At 41.8% G+C, this 18,862-nt stretch overlaps 1 long non-coding RNA gene across 1 annotated transcript; it reads right to left on the reverse strand.

Moving 5' to 3' along the window:
• Positions 1–5,695: 5,695 nt before the first annotated feature.
• LOC144458776 (uncharacterized) lies at positions 5,696–15,617 on the reverse strand. The gene is made up of 2 exons (XR_013488160.1): positions 14,965–15,617; positions 5,696–9,238 (listed from the first exon to the last, which is right to left on the reverse strand). It is a non-coding gene; the product is annotated as an uncharacterized LOC144458776 (long non-coding RNA).
• Positions 15,618–18,862: the final 3,245 nt, after the last annotated feature.

Here is an 18,862-nt window from a genome sequence, read left to right on the forward strand (position 1 = left end):
TCCCACCTCACAGGTGTGGCATATCAAGATGCTGATTAGACAGCATGAAATGCACAGGTGTGCCTTAGGCTGGCCACAATAAAAGGCCACTCTGAAATGTGCAGTTTTGCTTTACTGGGGAGGTCTGGGGGGGTCAGAAAACCAGTCAGTATCTGGTGTGACCACCATTTGCCTCACGCAGTGCAACACATCTCCTTCGCATAGAGTTGATCAGGTTGTTGATTGTGGCCTGTGGAATGTTGGTCCACTCTTCTTCAATGGCTGTGCGAAGTTACTGGATATTGGCAGGAACTGGAACACGATGTCGTACACGCCGATCCAGAGCATCCCAAACATGCTCAAAGGGTGACATGTCCGCTGAGTATGCTGGCCATGCAAGAACTGGGATGTTTTCAGCTTCCAGGAATTGTGTACAGATCCTTGCAACATGGGGCTGTGCATTATCATGCTGCAACATGAGGTGATGGTCGTGGATGAATGGCACAACAATGGGCCTCAGGATCTTGTCACGATATCTCTGTGCATTCAAAATGCCATCAATGAAATGCACCTGTGTTCGTTGTCCATAACATACGCCTGCCCATACCATAACCCCACGGCCACCATGGGCCACTCGATCCACAACGTTGACAGCAGCAAACCGCTCACCCACACGACGCCACACACGCTGTCTGCCATCTGCCCTGAACAGTGAAAACCGGGATTCATCTGTGAAGAGAACACCTCTCCAACGTGCCAGACGCCATCGAATGTGAGCTTTTGCCCACTCAAGTCGGTTATGACGACGAACTGCAGTCAGGTCGAGACCCTGATGAGGACGACGAGCATGCAGATGAGCTTCCCTGAGACGGTTTCTGACAGTTTGTGCAGAAATTCTTTGGTTATGCAAACCAATTGTTGCAGCAGCTGTCCAGGTGGCTGGTCTCAGACGATCTTGGAGGTGAACATGCTTGGTTGGTGGTTACACGTGGTCTGCGGTTGTGAGGCCGGTTGGATGTGCTGCCAAATTGTCTAAAACGCCTTTGGAGACAGCTTATGGTAGAGAAATGAACATTCAATTCACGGGCAACAGTTCTGGTGGACATTCCTGCAGTCAGCATGCCAATTGCTCGCTCCCTCAAAACTTGCGACATCTGTGGCATTGTGCTGTGTGATAAAACTGAACATTTCAGAGTGGCCTTTTATTGTGGCCAGCCTAAGGCACACCTGTGCAATATTCATGCTGTCTAATCAGCATCTTGATATGCCACACTTGTGAGGTGGGATGGATTATCTCAGCAAAGGAGAAGTGCTCACTAACACAGATTTAGACAGATTTGTTAACAACATTTGTGAGAAATGGTCTTTTGTGTGTATAGAAAATGTTTTAGATCTTTGAGTTCAGCTCATGAAAAATGGGAGCAAAAACAAAAGTGTTGCGTTTATATTTTTGTTCAGTGTAATTTATATACTGCTGGGCAGCTTAATGTAATCTATGCCTCAATTTATTAGTTCATCATATTTTGTTAAGGCTTTCAGGTTGGTGAATGAATTTTTAGATAATTTGGCATGTTATGTATATTGAATAAAATGCAAGATTTAGAAAGAGCAAACTTTGCACTTATCCCAGCAATCTTTTTACAGTCAGCTCGGCGATGAGTGGAAGGTGAAGCCGGAAGTGCAGGAGCAGCTGGAGGGCTTCACATGCATGATGTACAGTCAAGCACGTGAGACATCAGTTAACCTGGTCAGGAGCAAGATGCTCAAGAAGATTGTGGGAGAAGACGAGACCCTCAGCAGCAAGTTGAGAGTCGATTTTGCTCGCCTGCCCCCCTGCCAAGACTCACTCATCCCCCACATTCAGAGAGTAAACTATAGAGTGGCCTGTTACAAACGGGCAGTTGAGCCAATCTTTTGGAGGCCTAAGCCATATGATGAGGTTCAGGGGTGGGAGAAGAAAGAGGGAGGGTTTTTGGAGCCTGTCTGGTCTTGTGGACCAATCCTGCCCCCATCTGTCATTGACCTGTTGGTGTCCTGGTGTCGTCAGTGATGATGATGATGAGGGGGAAGAGGATGAGGTGGAGATTGATGATGAGACTGACGACGACGATTATCAGTGAAACAGGGTTTTGATTACTTTTGCCTTCAATTAGCTAGTATTATCAGATTTCAATATACGTCAGTTAGAGTGATTGCCATCCATTTGATGACCTTACAGTGGATAAGAGGATTTTGCAGGAAACTATTGCGAAACAAAAAAGCTAAAGTTATATTGTTATTAGCCTAAAATGTGTTATTTTCCTGTTTTTCACCAATAAAGAGGGGTTGTACCATGTCAATGACCTTTTCATTGATTCCTGCTGTCAAAATTATATGAAAAAGTGGGTTAATTTTTCTTTGTATGTTGTCTGGTTCAGAAGTTATGAAAATCGGTGTCTTTCGCCACTGGTGCGGACATCAATTCAAGATGACAGCCAAATGAACCCTATGGGCCATTAGTTGACCTTGGCAACATGAAAAATTCATACCTAGACACCATTAGGGTCCTAAAAAAAAAACAGGTTACAAAAAATGCCATGCGGGTGCATGGGAATCTATTTCTCCTGCCTGACTAAAACCTTCCTTGCTCTCCCAGCAATGTCCGCATTGCTTGAGGATGCAGTCAAATGTTCCATGTGGAAGTGGACTGCTGTGAACTGCCCTGGGCAGTCTCAGTAGGGTTTGCAGCGCCTGGTTTACATGTGGGAGCCAGCGTGTCCCACTGACACCACCTGGGACGTTGACAAACACACCCATCTCCTCTCCAAAGGCTCTCAGCTCTCTCGTAGATTTGCAGCTTAAGTGTTATGTCTTCCACACCATGTTAAGGATATTGTAGACTTGGTCCACTATGAAGATTATTCTTTGCACAGACAGCACTGTCAGCTCCAGTCTATCATTAAAATTAATTAAACTTTTTTTTTTTTTTAAAGTTTGGAAACGTTATTTCTTTTAATTATTTCTCCTCTTTAATAATACTAATTGGTGTTGTATTAGATATTGTTGGAAAGCCTGATTAGTCTCCTTTACAACAAGGTATAACTTGTAAGGATCGTGCTTCTGTGGAATGAGCAACACAGCTAAACGTGTGGGTAGTGCCCCAAAACAAATTGCTAAAATCAAAATATTTGTTGACTTCTGTTTTTTCAGGATCCTTGACTATTTCACATTCTTCAGCTGAAACCGTCGATCCATCCATCCATCGATTATGGATGAGAAATAAGTGGCACCCTTAATCTTCTCATGGGTCCTTCGCTTGAGAGAATCTGCAATAACGCAAATGAACTGTGCACATGCAGTGTCGTTGCTATATGTAGGGTTAACATTTACGCCGTTCTTTTTCAAAAGTTAAATTTGTCCCGGTTGCTTTTGCAAACTTTGCTCTCGGTGCATATTTGTGGCCATATCTGCACATAACACACAGTTCACTGTACTATTTGTTTGGTTGTACCTGAGACATGCAAATTCATTAAACCATTCCTGTGTAATGTGTAGATTTCTGTATGGTTTCTTCTGAGTCTGTATCCAAGTTTTCCTCAGCAACTTTTCGCTGTGCAGGGCCTGGCTCTGACACAGGGGTGAAAAATGTGTCTATAGCTATTTCGCCAGCCTTGAACATGATGTTGGACACGACCACAGCTTAAAACAATGATGAGTGTAGATGACATGATCCTTAATGAAGCCCTCAGTGGTTTGTGTGAACCAGGACTACACTGGCTGTAAATGATGTGGGCATTGACCACGCTGATGCTAATAACCGCATTAAAAATGGGGTTGTACCATTTCCTGGATCGGTGTGGAAAGAGGTACGTTTTCAGCTGTACCTACTCCTCACTAAAGGAGTCATACGTGGACACACCCTGGTTTCTTGAGGTTATGAAACACATTTTGGTTCAAATTCATTTCTGAATGCATATGTGCCCATGAATGGATGACAGCATAGTGAGACGCTTCGTGTCATGCCATGCACAACAGTTTATCATGTCGCATGAATACTGGGTCATCTCCCCTTCTCAAAAGGCAACTGGGCTGGTCTCAGGCCCCTTGGCATCCCTCGCCTGTTGCAGTTCACTGTCCAATGCATTCCAGTTTTGTTAGCTGCTAACTCATTAGCTATGGCTGATGATGTGTAATAGCAATCCATATACACCTCATGCCCTTTCGCTGTGTATGGAGCCATCAGCTGACAAGACAATAAGATGGGTTGCACCTAAATTATCAGCCTCATCTGCACTGTGTCCAGTGTATACCACTGTAAAACATAGCCTGAGCTGGCTTCACTCAAGACAAATGCTCTGTAGCTGTATTTATCAAGTTTTTTGGGATTGTGCAGTTTCAAAGTTGACCTTCCCTTGAACACAATGGTCATTTCATCCAGGGAAAGTTCCTTTAGTGTAGGGTGACCATATTTTGATTTCCAAAAAGGAGGACACTCGGCCGGCCATGACATAGCCTACTTAAATGATACTCGCAGTTTACTCAAAGATGCCTTATAATTTTAATATATTTAAAATTTATATGTATGGATAGAAAATTCAGTTATATTACAAAATAATATCTCTCATAGACAGAAATTCAGATAGGCCCCAATAGGGGACACATACACACACTAGAGTGTGGCGATCCGACCCCGACGGTACCCGACAGGTCGGGCTGGGTTTGGTCAAAAATGTAGCTATAAACTGTATTCGGGCTTGGGTCAGATTCGGTCAGCTTTCAGTGAAAATGTAGTGTAAAAATCAATAAAATCCTATTGTCTGTCCTGTTTATTGCTTGAGCACTGTTATTTACGTGACAACACCTGAACATAACACACACAGACACACATTGGCTGTTTGTTTCTACCTCTCCCCTCGCTGGAAGTCTCGGACCTCCAGCCGCCCGCCTCCGCCTTGATTAAACGCTGAATATAAAATTAAAGAGGGAGACAGGTTTTTCCTATTTTATCTTATTTTGTTTTATTTCTCCCTCTCCTCTGAAAGCGTCGTACATCCCGCCTCCCTCTCCCGTCTCAAACACGGAGGTCTCCCTCTATGCTGAGCACCCACGCCGCACGCCCGGCCTGTTAAATAGCCTGTAACCGTAACAACTGTGTGACACAAACTGAGTGCTTTGGTCATTAAATAATGTCGGGCTCGGTTCGGGTTCGGACAGAAATATGCGGCCCGTGCTGCACTCTAAGACACACACAAACACACAGAACACCGGACATTATCATCAGTTTATAAAAACCCCCCGGATGCCCCGGATGGGACGTTAAAAGTGGACATGTCCAGGCAAAAGAGGACGTTTGGTCAGCCTACTTTAGTGGACCATTGACAGCTGAAAAATGAGGAATTATGAAATCAATTATTGGACGCACTTTGAACAATCTATCATGGCCTGGCTGACCCCTCTCAACACGTTCTGCATTATTTGCAACGTAGAGGAAAGAAAGGATTATTTCAAATCTGTTCAATGCCATCACTTTGCCAAAGCCAGGTGTATAAATTGGCCAAAATCCTACCCAGTAGTCCTCAATCAGGGGCAGTAACATCATACCAGTCATTGAATCTGGATTTTGGTTTTATCTGTTCTCTGGATAAGAAATGATTAGCATATCTGTTGGTTTCATTTGTGATAAGTCCCTGAGCTACTTGTGATCCTCATTTCTCAAGGCAAGGCAAGGCAAGGCAAGGCAAGGCAAGGCAAGTTTATTTGTAGAGCACAATTCGTACACAAAGTAATTCAAAGTGCTTTACAGAACAAGAAAATGCATTAAAATCACAATACAAAATAAAAACATAAATAATCATTATAAAATGAACTTTAAAAGAGAAGAGTGCAGATAAGATCCTTTCAGTCATATGCTCAGTGAAATAGAGCTGTTTTGAGCCTAGATTTGAACATTGTCAGAGTAGAGGCCTGTCTCACATCTTCAGAAAGACTGTTCCAGATTTTAGCTGCATAAAACTGGAATCCTGATTCCCCATGTTTAGTCTTGACTCTGGGCACCAGCAGGAGGCCGGTCCCTGAGGTCCTCAGAGTCCGAGATGGTTCATATGGCACTAACATGTCAGAGATGTACTTTGGTGCTAGGCCGTGGAGAGACTTGCACACAAGCAGAGCTGTTTTAAAGTCTATTCTCTGAGCCACAGGAAGCCAGTGTAGAGACCTGAGCACAGGACTAATGTGCTCGTACTTCCTGGTTCTGGTCAGGACCCGAGCAGCAGCATTCTGGATGTACTGCAGCTGTCTTACAGCCCGTTTGGAGAGGCCAGTGAGTAGGCCGTTACAGTAGTCTAACCTACTAGAGACAAATGCATGGATAAGTCTCTCCAAGTCAGGTTTAGACACTATACCTTTGATTTTGGCAATGTTTTTTAGATGGTAAAAAGCTGCTGATGTTATTGATTTGATGTGGCTGTTAAAGTTCAAGTCTGAGTCCATTATTACCCCGAGATTTCTAACCTGATTTGTAGGTTTTTCGAGAGAGAGACTGGAGGTGACTGCTGACACTTTCTCTTTTTTTCTGTGGACCAAATATGATGACTTCAGTCTTGTCTGAATTTAGCTGGAGAAAGTTGTTTTGCATCCACACACTGACCTGTTGGATGCAGTGACGGAGTGAATCCACTGGCCCATATTCACCCGCTGTCAGTGAGACATAGATCTGAGTGTTGTCTGCATAATTGTTGTAGGACACATTATTACTTTGTATTAACTGGCCTAAAGGCAGCATGTAGAGATTGAACAGAAGGGGTCCCAGGACCCAGCGATCATCATCGCTGTTTACAGCCATGCTTTGACCACCCCTGCTACCTCCAACATGTCCCCTTCTTGGCTGATTTCTGCCATACCGACCATGGTGGGGCAAAGTCTGGGTATGATCGATGTCATGTGCTGCTTTGTGAGGATTGACCATGGCATGCTTTGTACAGACGCACCGTCACTTTCACTTTGGTCAATTGACGACCGACCGTCATCAGAGGGCAAATATTTCCAAGTAGAATCGACAAGTAACTGACTAGTACTTCATCAACGGCAAAAAATCCTTTCAGCATTTTGTGTGGTCTCTATCCTTCTCTGTCTGCTGTCTTTTACTCTGCTTTCTCTGACTTGATTTGGCAATATATTCGGAGATATGGTCTGTTTTATACAGCAATGTTGCTTGTCGCAAGTTTGCAAGTTTGGCACTTAGAGGGTTAACTAATCACTCACCCCCAGACCCTCCCCCTCTTAGACATATTTGCCTACACTGATGGACTTGCTCCCTCATTTTTCAATATATATACAAAAAAAAAAAAGGACATCTGCAAATTTGCGGGTCGCACTCGAGCAAGTAGTTGGAAAAAGGTACTACACTGACACCTAAAGTGGTCGCCAAATGCGACCATCTGGGAATCTGATCCCATTTGAATTGGCGGTGGGAGCCTCTTGCGACCGCATGCCTTTGCTGATGTTGACCCCAGCAGGATTCAAACCCTGGGAAAAAAAATTTGCATGGAAGGCAAGTGCTCTAACCACTACACTAGGGAGGCCCCAGAGCAAACATTGCAGACCTCCTGCAAAATGCAGCACAAAGATTGCTGACAAAAACCTTGTCATTGTAACAGACAATGCTTCTAATATGGCTGTTGCCATTAAGTTAGCGGGATACCCGCATGTTAAGTGTTTCACTCACATGCTTAACCTGGCCTCAAAGAAAGTGTTAAATCTGCCAACAGTTCGGTTTGTCAGGTATTTCTGACAGGTTTTATGACGGTGTTGGTCAGTATGTCTGCTTTGCATCACATTTTGCTGCAATAAAATTGATTAAAGTCAGATGAACAGACAGAAAACTTTATCTCATGGGGTAAAACAGATGTTGATAAAGTTTTCCTTTAGGGAAATAATTTGCAGTTGGAAAAAAGGAAATTTAAATCACAATATATTGTATCGCAATACTCTGCATATCACAAAATCACAAAAACATCGTATCATGACCTAAGTATTGAAAATATTGTATCGTGGGTCCACTGGCGATTCCCACCCCTACAACATTAAAGCACATAATTTCATTTTTATTTGGGTAAAATTTAAACCGCATTGTCAATTTTCTTCATTTGGTGGCAAGTTCCTCATAATCACTTAAGTACAGTACTTGTAAGTACTGTAAGTGTATGTAGTTACATTCCATCCCTGCAGAGGAAAGCGCAACTGCGTATCAGCTTCAAAGTTGCATAATTCACAACACAAAATGATAATCTCCTACAGTGAAAGCTGACATTGGCAGGAGGTGAGCTGCCTTATTTAGAGGACAAACAATGCCAAACAGTAGCAGGTTTGATTCAGTAAACTTGTTGCCATGACCTACAGAGTTACAAGAGTGTAAACACTGCTGAGGTTAAAAGTGACATAATGTGCAAAAGCATCCTGAAATGTGCAGGATCATCAAAGTAATAGAAACAGTAAGCCAATAAATAGTATTATGAGCTGTGATGGTCAGTAGGTGGTCTTGATCATTAGGATATGACACCAACTATCCTTTGGTAGCAGACCAGAAAATTACTTTTTGGAAAATGTCATTGCCTGGTTGAGTGCTCATGAGTGTTTCTTTCCAGCGTAGTCTTTTCTTAGAGTTTCAGGTTAAACACAGAGGAGAACCGCACTGTTATGATTTGTGTGTGGATGCTCCTACTGACTGACCAATGAAATTATACAGAACTCTTTATACTTCTGGGAACTTCATGTAGAACATGAGTGTTATTTAAAAGGTTAAAAACACTTTGACTATGTTACTGCAACTAAGAAAAGTATATGTTCTATTGGGCTATAACTAACAATTATTTTCAATAACTATTTTCTTATAGGAACTATATGTAAGAAATCTAAAGCAAATAGTCGTAAAATCCTCCTAATATGTCACAGAGACTAAGGAATAATGGTCATATAACATACTGATCTCACCGACAACAACAGTACAGCCAGAATATTCTCATTTTAAAAAAAAAATTTACGGTCCGCAAATCATGTTTATGTTTTGAATTTGTGTTTTGGCCTGTTGCGCCACCCACGCCGTCTACCAGTCACACAGTCAGTAGAGTCTCAGCATCAGTTACAGTTACGACTGAGCTACAGCAGCACGGCAAGCAGCATTAGCAGTGTCCCAGTACGTAGCATTAGCAGTCTCCTCAGCTGTATCCCGGCAGCAGCGTTAGCAGCAGAGAAGCCGGATTTGCTCGAACGGTCCGCTGGAAAACTGAAGAGAATGAGAATAGTCTCATATTAGTGAAAAATGTTCATCAAGTTCTCAAAGTCCAATGTGACATCCTTAAATTGCTTGTTGTCTTATTAAAAGTCCAGAATCCAAAGATATTCAGTTTACAATGACATAAAACTGAAAAAAAAGAAGCACATTTTCACATTCAGTGAAGCTGGAAGTGTAGAGAGTTTGGTATCCTTGCTTAAAAAATACTTAAATGATCATTATCAAAATAGTTCCTGATTCACTTTGTCAGTCAGGCAATTAACTGACTAATTGTTTCAGCTCAAATTTCCATTGCATCTAATGGTTAAGAGGACCAGTACTTGCGATTTATGAATATTTATCCAACTATGGCACAATGCAGTGTATATATATATATGCCATGATTCTGCCAGTAGGTCATGAATATCGCTCGTATTTTCTTTTTACACAAAGAGCATAACAGATGAGGCGTTTTCATTGTCTTAGATCATGCTACAAAACTTAAGCCACAGCTCACTTGGCTGAAGCTCAAGCAATAAAACAGCATCCAGGACACGGAAATGGAAACTGCAGCTCCTGTAAAATCCACTTGGAATTGTTTGCAGCTTGATCTCCCACCCCGAACTCCCACCATATTGTCATACAACTTGGTTGTGCATTTGTTGACTCAGCTACTGTAGTTGCTGGGTTTCTCCAGACACATTAATGGCCAGTGGGCTCTACAATAATCTGATTGTGAGGCCGTTTTCATCTGACGGCAGTGCTTCCTGGCAACTGCAGAGTGTCCTGTGTTTTAAAGACAAGATCTTGGAATATGACTTTCAAAACTATGATGACTAAATAAACAGAGGAACTGCAGGTGTTCCTTCTAATCCCCTTTGACTAACTGCCAACAAACATTCGAGAGCAGGCGCGCCATCACGATTGTCATTATGAAAATACGTCTTCATCTCAGGGGGGATGAGGGCAGCATACGTCAGCCATGACAGCACAAGTAAATGTTTAGATTACAGAGGATACTTAATACTGTCAACAGGAATGGAGTCTTTTTCAAAAGTTCAAAGTTTGCCAACTAGCAGGCCACTGGTGAAGATATTCTTTCAACATGACGCACCTCTTGGACGGTAAAGCACCACTGGATCATTATCAACATGATTAAATACAGCATCTGCTGTCATGGCAGACATTGTAACATAAGATTACAGGAATGTCCAACAAATTTGTGAATTCCGGTACATTTAATAAACCTAAAAATATGACATTTTGGGCCACCAGCAGCCCTCTGACTTGTGCCGTGACATCAGGTGAAGTTTTAGAGTCCTCACAACACTTGCGGAGATCCAAGGGGAGAGGGGGTAGCAACACATTTCCACCTAATGGAGGCTGACGGCGCCCCAGATTCAAACGCCCAAAAACACATATTTGAAACCACAAAATATCTCCATAGTGCTCGTCCATAGTGATCAAAGTGTCCTGAAGCCCCAACATAAAAAGTTGTTTGGAAAAACGTCATTTGAACTCTGTTTTTAGCCTCATTGTAGCCTGTAGCTTCCTTGTGCACCATGTTCACGTGTGCTCACGAGACCAGCGAAAGCACGTAAACACACATGAACGCAGTGCCCATGTCTCACTGTCTCATGTGAGCTCGGTGCCCAGAGAGGCAGTTAGAGCTACAGGCTACAATGAGTTCAAGTGACATTTTTCCAAACAACTTCTTATGTCAAGGCTTCAGGACACTTTGATCACTACGGACGAGCAGTATGGAGATATTTTGTGGTTTCAATTATGTGTTTTTGGGCGTTTGAATCTGGGGCGCCGTAAGCCTCCATTAGGTGGAGTTGTGTTGCTACCCCCTCTCCCCTTGGACCTCCGCAAGTGATGTGAGGACTCTAAAATTTCACCTGAGCCTCCCTAGATGAGTAGATAATGGCTGAATTTTCATTTTTGGGTGCACTATCCCTTTAAGTCAGTAAACTCATCCTCTAAGCACCATTGGTATTGGTACAAAAATTTCTGTCAATCCAACCAATTTCAGTCTGAACCAAACTGGGGGACAGACACCCAACACATCACCACATTCCTCTCCATAAAAACCTGTTCCCTCCTGCAGACCAACTCATTTTAAATAAATGCCCGTCATTAACTTTACCAGCACTCTCCAACCACAGTCTTTCAAACAGCTACATATCTGGGAAATGAGGCGAGTGTCCAGGCTTCTCGTCTGCTTAAAGTTGCATTACCCAGTCTTTAAAATGGTGACATCATCAGACATCAGCTGTTACTCTACAGTGACTGTGAGTAGGGCCACTCCTGCTACTCCCTCTGTCTGACCTGAATCTCTGGGAAGACAAAAGAAGTACAGGGAAAGACGAGGAGGCCAAAACCTTGCCTGCTCTTTATCATACAGGAAAACATCAAAATGCTTCCACATAAAATCAACAAACTCTGGCCACCAAATACACATAATATGGAGTTAAAATCCCACAGTGCCACTTTGTGAAATACATTCTTGACTGGGTTTTGAGAAAATAAACATTAAAAAATATTTTATGCCATCAAAGAAAATTTAAAAACAGTGGCTTCAATTTCAATCATGTGCAAATAACAAAATTTAAATGCAGGTGTTTCAAGATTAAATGTGAGCTAAAGATTACATACTGGCATAACTACTAGGTAACCTTACAAGATCAGTAAATTCTACTGTAATTTTCACTCATTTGGATATCCTGTGTCCAAATGTTAGTATAATTATTCAGAATACAACTCTTGAATTTATTTCAGTTTATCCAAAAGTGAATTTGATGTCTGTGTTGAGCAGTGTAAATAGAAGTTGAAATCACCAGAGGCCCCATATTAGAATATCATCACAATACTTAAAAGGATAACTTCGGTACTTTTCAACCTGGGCCCTATTTCCCCATGTGTATGTGTGCGTATGATTCATAGGTACAACTCGTTTTAAAATTGGTTCAGTATTGAGGGAGGCGGACGCAGCTGGCAGCTGTGAGGTAGATATGGGGGCAAACATGTCCCGTAGAAGTTTGCGCATTAAAAGTGCTTTTTGTCGCCACTGACCGGTTCAGATCGCCAGTGCTATCTCTGTAGATAGCATACTAAGCGTTTCCCTTACCCTTCACTTCCTCTGGGCTGTGTGTGACGTCATCTCGCGAGAGCATACATCACAATACATACATCACAATACTATGTATGATTTTTCCCCCACACCTATAAACTAATAATTGATGATATATATACACACGATACTAAATTAATCAGCAACCTTTAGAAGAAAATGTAATTCAAGACATGTCAGAAGAATATCAGATTTCAGTAGCTGGGAATAAAACAAATTACTGCTGAACAATTCTCAATCATCAAAATGCTATTATTGATAATTACTTCACCGAGTAAGTTACATATCAAGCAAAAATGCCAAACTTTCTCTGGTTCCAACCAGATAACGCAATAATTTACTGCCTTCATAAAAGCTTTTATCTGACGCTCAACTGATTAGTTGATTAACTAAATAATCGATCGACAGACAATTAATCCGCAACAACTGTGATAAGGGTTTTCTTAGTTCCATATCACTGTATACTTGATATTATCTGGTTTTGGACTGTTACCTACAAAAGCAATCTGATAACTTGTGAAGGACAATTTTACTATGAAAATTTTTTTTTTTGTTGCAGCCCTAAACCAAATGTTTAGTTCATTTTAAAGAAGCAACAGACAGCATTTTTGCCTATATATATCATTATGAAAATAATGTGGGTTGCACAGGGTAGTATACACAGTAAAATCAGACTATCAGCGTTTACATAGGTTTCTTAATGGCTTTGCAATCTTTGCAATAAGCTTCTGCCACCAGGGACGAATTTTCGCGGAAAAAAATCTGCTTTACGGCAGGAAATGCGTCATGTATTGCCAAACTGGTTGGTCAGCCAATCAGGGACTGGAGCTGGTCCTTCTGAGGAACTGGCCGGGGCATGAGATAGTTGAATCAGGAGCACAATGGCAGACGGACAAAGTTTAGAGACAAGTGAAAAACGGCCTCCCAAAAGAAAACGAGCTAATCTGTCTGAGGAGGCGAGGATGCACAAAAAGGAGAGTGATAAATGGGAGGGAGCTCCATGACCAAAGAGGCTTCAAAGCCGATGTCCAGCTAGCTTTCTTTCTAATGGATCAGTAAGTAACACGGCTAAATGTTAGCTAGACGAGAGAGGACTGTACTGTACTGGCTGCTAGTTCATTCCTAGCTGGCCATAATCGCAAATCGCTGTAACCAGGGACCGGGTAGCGAGTGTTGGTCGCTACGCCGCCGCCGCAGCTACTGGGCACCCAGCCTCTCCGACCGAGAGAAGTGGAGTAAGATCCTCTTCTCCGCTCCCGTTTGTCTGGTGAACGCCTCTCCTCTGTCAATACACTCTGCCAGCAGTTTAATAATATTGACGCCAGTTGTAACATTGGAATCTTTCAGTAGTAAGCCATGTTCTAAGCGTGATAATGTATAGTGAGCCAATGACAGTTGCAAAATAACTCGGCTGTGCATCGGGGTTCCATTCCCGTCAGGAGTTATTTTTCAACAGTCACCGGCTCACTATATGTTATCCCTTACGTGTCTACTGTTGTTTGTACTGATACTGTACATATTGGTATAATTTACTGTAAGTTGTTTGTACTGGTACAGTGCATTCTGCTATAATTATTTGCATTACTATTTGTTTTTTTTCTTCAGTTAAATCTGATAATTGTTGCTCGGCCTCTTTACTCATTTATTTAGTATAGTGTCCACACACCTTCTCATTCTACATACACAAAGAGGTATACTGGTGGCTTTACAGCCTACATTTTATTGATTATCTCTGAACCCCACGGTCAATTTGGTCTTTGCGACAGTGCGAGCAACACTGCTGACGCTAGGTGGTGCCAAGCTAAAAAAAAAACAACAAATCCTATCTGTTGCCTCTTTAAATTAGAGAGAACATAACCCAAAAACTTCAGAAATCATAAATCCAACAAGACCCATGAAACATCTATGAACGATTCAAATATGTGAGTAACAGCTGACCTCTACCCTCTACAGAGATAAAAAATGCACTATGTAAGTCTGACGTAAATATCTGCAAATAAAGTCTAACTGTCTGTGCAGACTGTGGATCAAAATGACTAACCCCACATGGAGTCAAAGCTGCAGCATGTTCTAGTGAAACCAAACAATACATTCATTACTGTGGCTGTTTAGTCTGAGTGACGCTGTTGGCATCAGTGCTTAATGCCTGACTTAAAGAGAGCAATCCAAAAGTGGTGAGGTGTTCAGGCTTTTTGAATATGCTGCTGTCACTCTCAGTGTCTGGCCTATGTATACTGTTTTTGTAATTCTTTTTTGTTACTGAGCAATCTTTATGCACAAATATACATTATGCCACTGATCTAAAGGTGGTGGTAAGAAACACAGCAATGTACCAGTAAAAGTAAGTGGTAGAAAACTGTCTGCTAGGTAACATATACAACACACCCCTACAAATCACGCCCACCAGTAGGGTTGGGTCAGTATGAGAAAAAAAAAAACGGTCCGGTTTTTGTGAAAAAACGCATCAAATCGGTAATGCCGGATTTTCGCCACTTGGGGGCGCAATTGACTCATTTAAAATAAAAAAACGACCATAGGACAACAGAGTGACAGTAACACATTGTTTCTTTTATTCCTTACAAATAAATTTGCAGGTTTAGCTTACTCAATCAGTGCAAACAAGGGTTGTCTCCTTCGTCTGGCTCAAAGCCAAAGTGTTGCCATATTGGAGCATTCTTTGATTTCTTCGAGACTAAATTGTCCGCCATTGTCGTCTCCCCATCACTGTTAAACAAGCTCCAGGCTACAGTAGAGGCCTCGGCGCATGCGCACTCGCACCGCCTAGCTCTGTCCCCGCCCCACCCCCACCCCTCTCTCTCTCTCTCCTGCTCACTGTGCGCTTGGCGAAGAGGTGCTCACAGACTCAGGCATACTATAAGCGGAGGAATGTCCGCAGCCATTCGGGCTTCCATAGTCAAGCGCACTTCCGCGTTGTAGTTTCCTGTTAAAATGTCCGTGAAAAATCCCCGCGATCTAAAAAATACATGCCGAGCAGTCTTCTGTGTGACACTAGTGTGCGGAGTGGAGTCCGCGCGGTCGTAAAATCTGAGCTTTGTGCGCAGAGGGCTTGCGGATGTCCGCTTTTAGTCCTGGTGCACCTCCGCGGAGTCCGCTCCGTGTATGTTCCGCCAAAGTATGTTTGTAAAATGACGTATGCGGTCCAGTCAGTCTCAAAAAAAAAACAAACAAACAAACAAACAAAAAAAAACCCTGGTCCAAGACGGAATACCGAACTGAATTGGTATTACCGAGAACCGACCCAACCCTATCCACCACTAGTACAAGACAAACCCAGCTGGCACTGGATGTCAAAATGACATCAGAAAGATGTTGAACACTTACATCAGACAGATGTTAAATTTTGGTTGGAGTGAAAATTGGGTTGACGACATTTTAAATGTCAAACGATGTTAGAATTTCACACTGTGTGGACTTTAACATTAATGATGTTTAGCAGACACTGGGTTTTGTTCTTCATATCTTACCACTAAATGTTGGTATTCTACATGAAGACGATGTTGGCATGAAAATATCAACGTCATCTGTTGTCAGTACTTTAGATCAAATGATGCTGGTGTTAGACATTGTCCAGACATTGAATTTTGGTCCCTAAATGTCACCACCTAAATTCAACCAAATATAATCGTCAAAGACATTGATGGCCAGCTGGGAACCCGTCATTGCGATTGTTATCGGAACCCTGCACTGGAGTGAATAAATATAAGGCCAAACATAGCAATAATCCACTTTATAAACCATGGTACATGAGGATGACATTCACAAGATGTAACCCTTACCATTACCCTGAACCTAATCTCAAACACCTCTCTTTTAAATTGATACTTCATAGCTAGCTAATCGTTAGCTTGGAAATTTCATCGGGTCTTCCACTTCCTGGCCTAGGGGCAAAAGGGGGTTGATGTGGACTGATGTGTAGGTATGGTTGGTGGTCACAGCTATACCTACTAGAGTAAACATGATGTAAACCACCGGTTCCCAACCTGAGGGTCCCGACCCCCACTAGGGGTTCCACAGGCCTTCTTCATTTTAAGAGGTGTAAGGCCCCAATTACACAGCAGTTAAACCAACCACAGAGCTACAAGCAATAGAGCAATGGCCAAGTGTATGGGAGAAGACAACACTGAATTTGTCAAAAAAGCAGCCTATTAACAATGATTGTTGAAAATTTTAAAAAATACATAATACACACAGGAAATTGTATGAAAAAGTGTAAAAAATATCAGGCTCATCTCTGAAGCAATAGTCACAGGGAATAATCTTCTAAAATGCATCCAAATGGCTCATTTTAAACAAACTTCCTGCAGTTTCCGTGTTCAATATTTGAGTTAATTGTACAGTTTGTTACTGCTATGCATTGAATATAATGTGAAATATCCATAAAATGTGTCACTTAGTCAGGGGCTGTTGAGTTTACAATCCTGGACTTGGGAAAAAAAAAAAAATCAGCTTTGCAAATGTTTCATAAGAAATGGAATGCATTCAACACTGGAGCTAAAGGATACAACATGTTTTGGTGATAATTGCTGAATGTTAACGTAACTTGTCTGTTTACAAGAAAACTCCACAAGGCACTTTAATCTTGATTTACTTTTAGTTTAAGAACGCTTTCACATGATGTCTTTTTAACACGTTATCACATTAACATAACACATTACACATTATCTTTAAAGAAATCATCTTTAGGTCTCCATCAGGTCCACACATTTTGTGTGTATTCCTGGAGGACATGCAGTACTGTTTCACCTGTCAGAGGAAAGCAGAAGGGCAGGTGGAATTTTTCGGTCAGAAGCTCATTAATTTTCCATCTGCTTTCCTGTCAGCAGTCACCCCCTGAGAAGCACACAAGGACAACTTATATCACAGGTTCTCATGACTACTGAAGAGAAATTTCCACTCTGTGTTCTTGTTAGTAGTCCCAGCTCCACAGGTGCCAGAACCCCATCTTCTCTACCACGTCTATCCATCTGCAGGTGTCAACTAAACTGTAAGATTCAGCCAAATACATGTATGGACCAGGTGCTCCAAAAAGTAGAGTTAGTATATGTGATGTATGTACAATGAGCTTTGCAGTTATCTGAAAAGATTTCACACAAGAACTGAGTGAGCCAGACAACAGTCAATCTCCCCCAACAGAGCAGACAACACTGGACCATCTCTGTGGAGATTCATTCAGCAGCAGAGGAGCTGAAACAGAGAGAGATGTGCAAGACTGTGTCATTTATTCCACTCAGCAGTAGTCCATATTTGAGTGTTGGAAAGAGGATGCAAATGTTTATCCCATTCCTGCGGCACTGTGAAAGGATAAACATCTACAGATCAGCATAACAAGTGCTTCAAATTGAACAACACTTTGCTTGCTTGTCCATGTCCTCCAGAAAGACACACATCAGCATTTTCTCTTAAATCACTGTTTCTAATACTTTTCTGATGGGACATCTCTATGGTTATGGCAAAAAACAACAACAACAGGATAACACAACAGCATTCCATATCCAATATTCAAAAAGACCATAAAGTTGACACCTCTTTGACACAGTCAAATGAATATCCCAAGCAGAATTTGTTCTTCAACCTTCATTCATTATCACAGACAACATTTCACATTTACATTCAAACCTGTGGGCAATTTAAATTCACCAGTTAACCTAACCTATATGTCTTTGAACTGTGGAAGGAAGTCAGAGAACCTGAAAACAAAAAAAAAAAAAAAAAAAAAAAACACGTTTCTGAGAGAACATGCAAACTCCAAGGAAGGGCCCCAGGTGGCCAGTAGGTTCGAACCCTCTTGCTTTGAAGCGACAGTGATAACCACTGCACCACTTTGCAGCTACAAACTTTTATACAAATTTCTTCATACTATGTGAACAAATTCAGGACTGCCTCAGAACATGTGGATGCACAAATGATGAAGGCCAAGCTTTCTTAGAAAATGAAAACTTTCACCTTTTACCCATTATAAAGGGGCTTTAATAAACATTAGTAATACTAATGCATACTAATTGACTAGTGCATTAAAGATTATATTTTACCTCTAAACAGGTGTTATGGTGGCATATCTAACTTTGCTGGAAGATACTGAAACCCGTGCCACACCTACATACCATGTTTTAAGAGAGTGACCAACAGTTTATCAGTCTGCCAAGACATCCACTAATATGTGCGTAAAAACAATTCCACCACTTCTCTCTCCGTGATACAGTTCTGGGTGTACATATTTCATACAGGGCAGTAGTCACCATATTGAGGGGACACGTCCCCCCCAATGTTCAGATATGCCCAAAATGCCCCCCCCCCCCCCCCCCAAATATATAACTGAAACTGAAAAACAACAAAATTTGTTTTTTCATTGCTATTCTACGATAAGCAACCACACACCACCATCCGAAATAATATAATCATCATAATTATAACTTGATTTTGTAAAGTGTTATGAAATTTTGATGTCGTGAATGGTTATTGTTTTGCAATATTGCACCGAATGT

The sequence above is a fragment of the Epinephelus lanceolatus genome, chromosome 19 (genome assembly GCF_041903045.1).
Source record: "Epinephelus lanceolatus isolate andai-2023 chromosome 19, ASM4190304v1, whole genome shotgun sequence".
NCBI lineage: Eukaryota > Metazoa > Chordata > Actinopteri > Perciformes > Serranidae > Epinephelus > Epinephelus lanceolatus.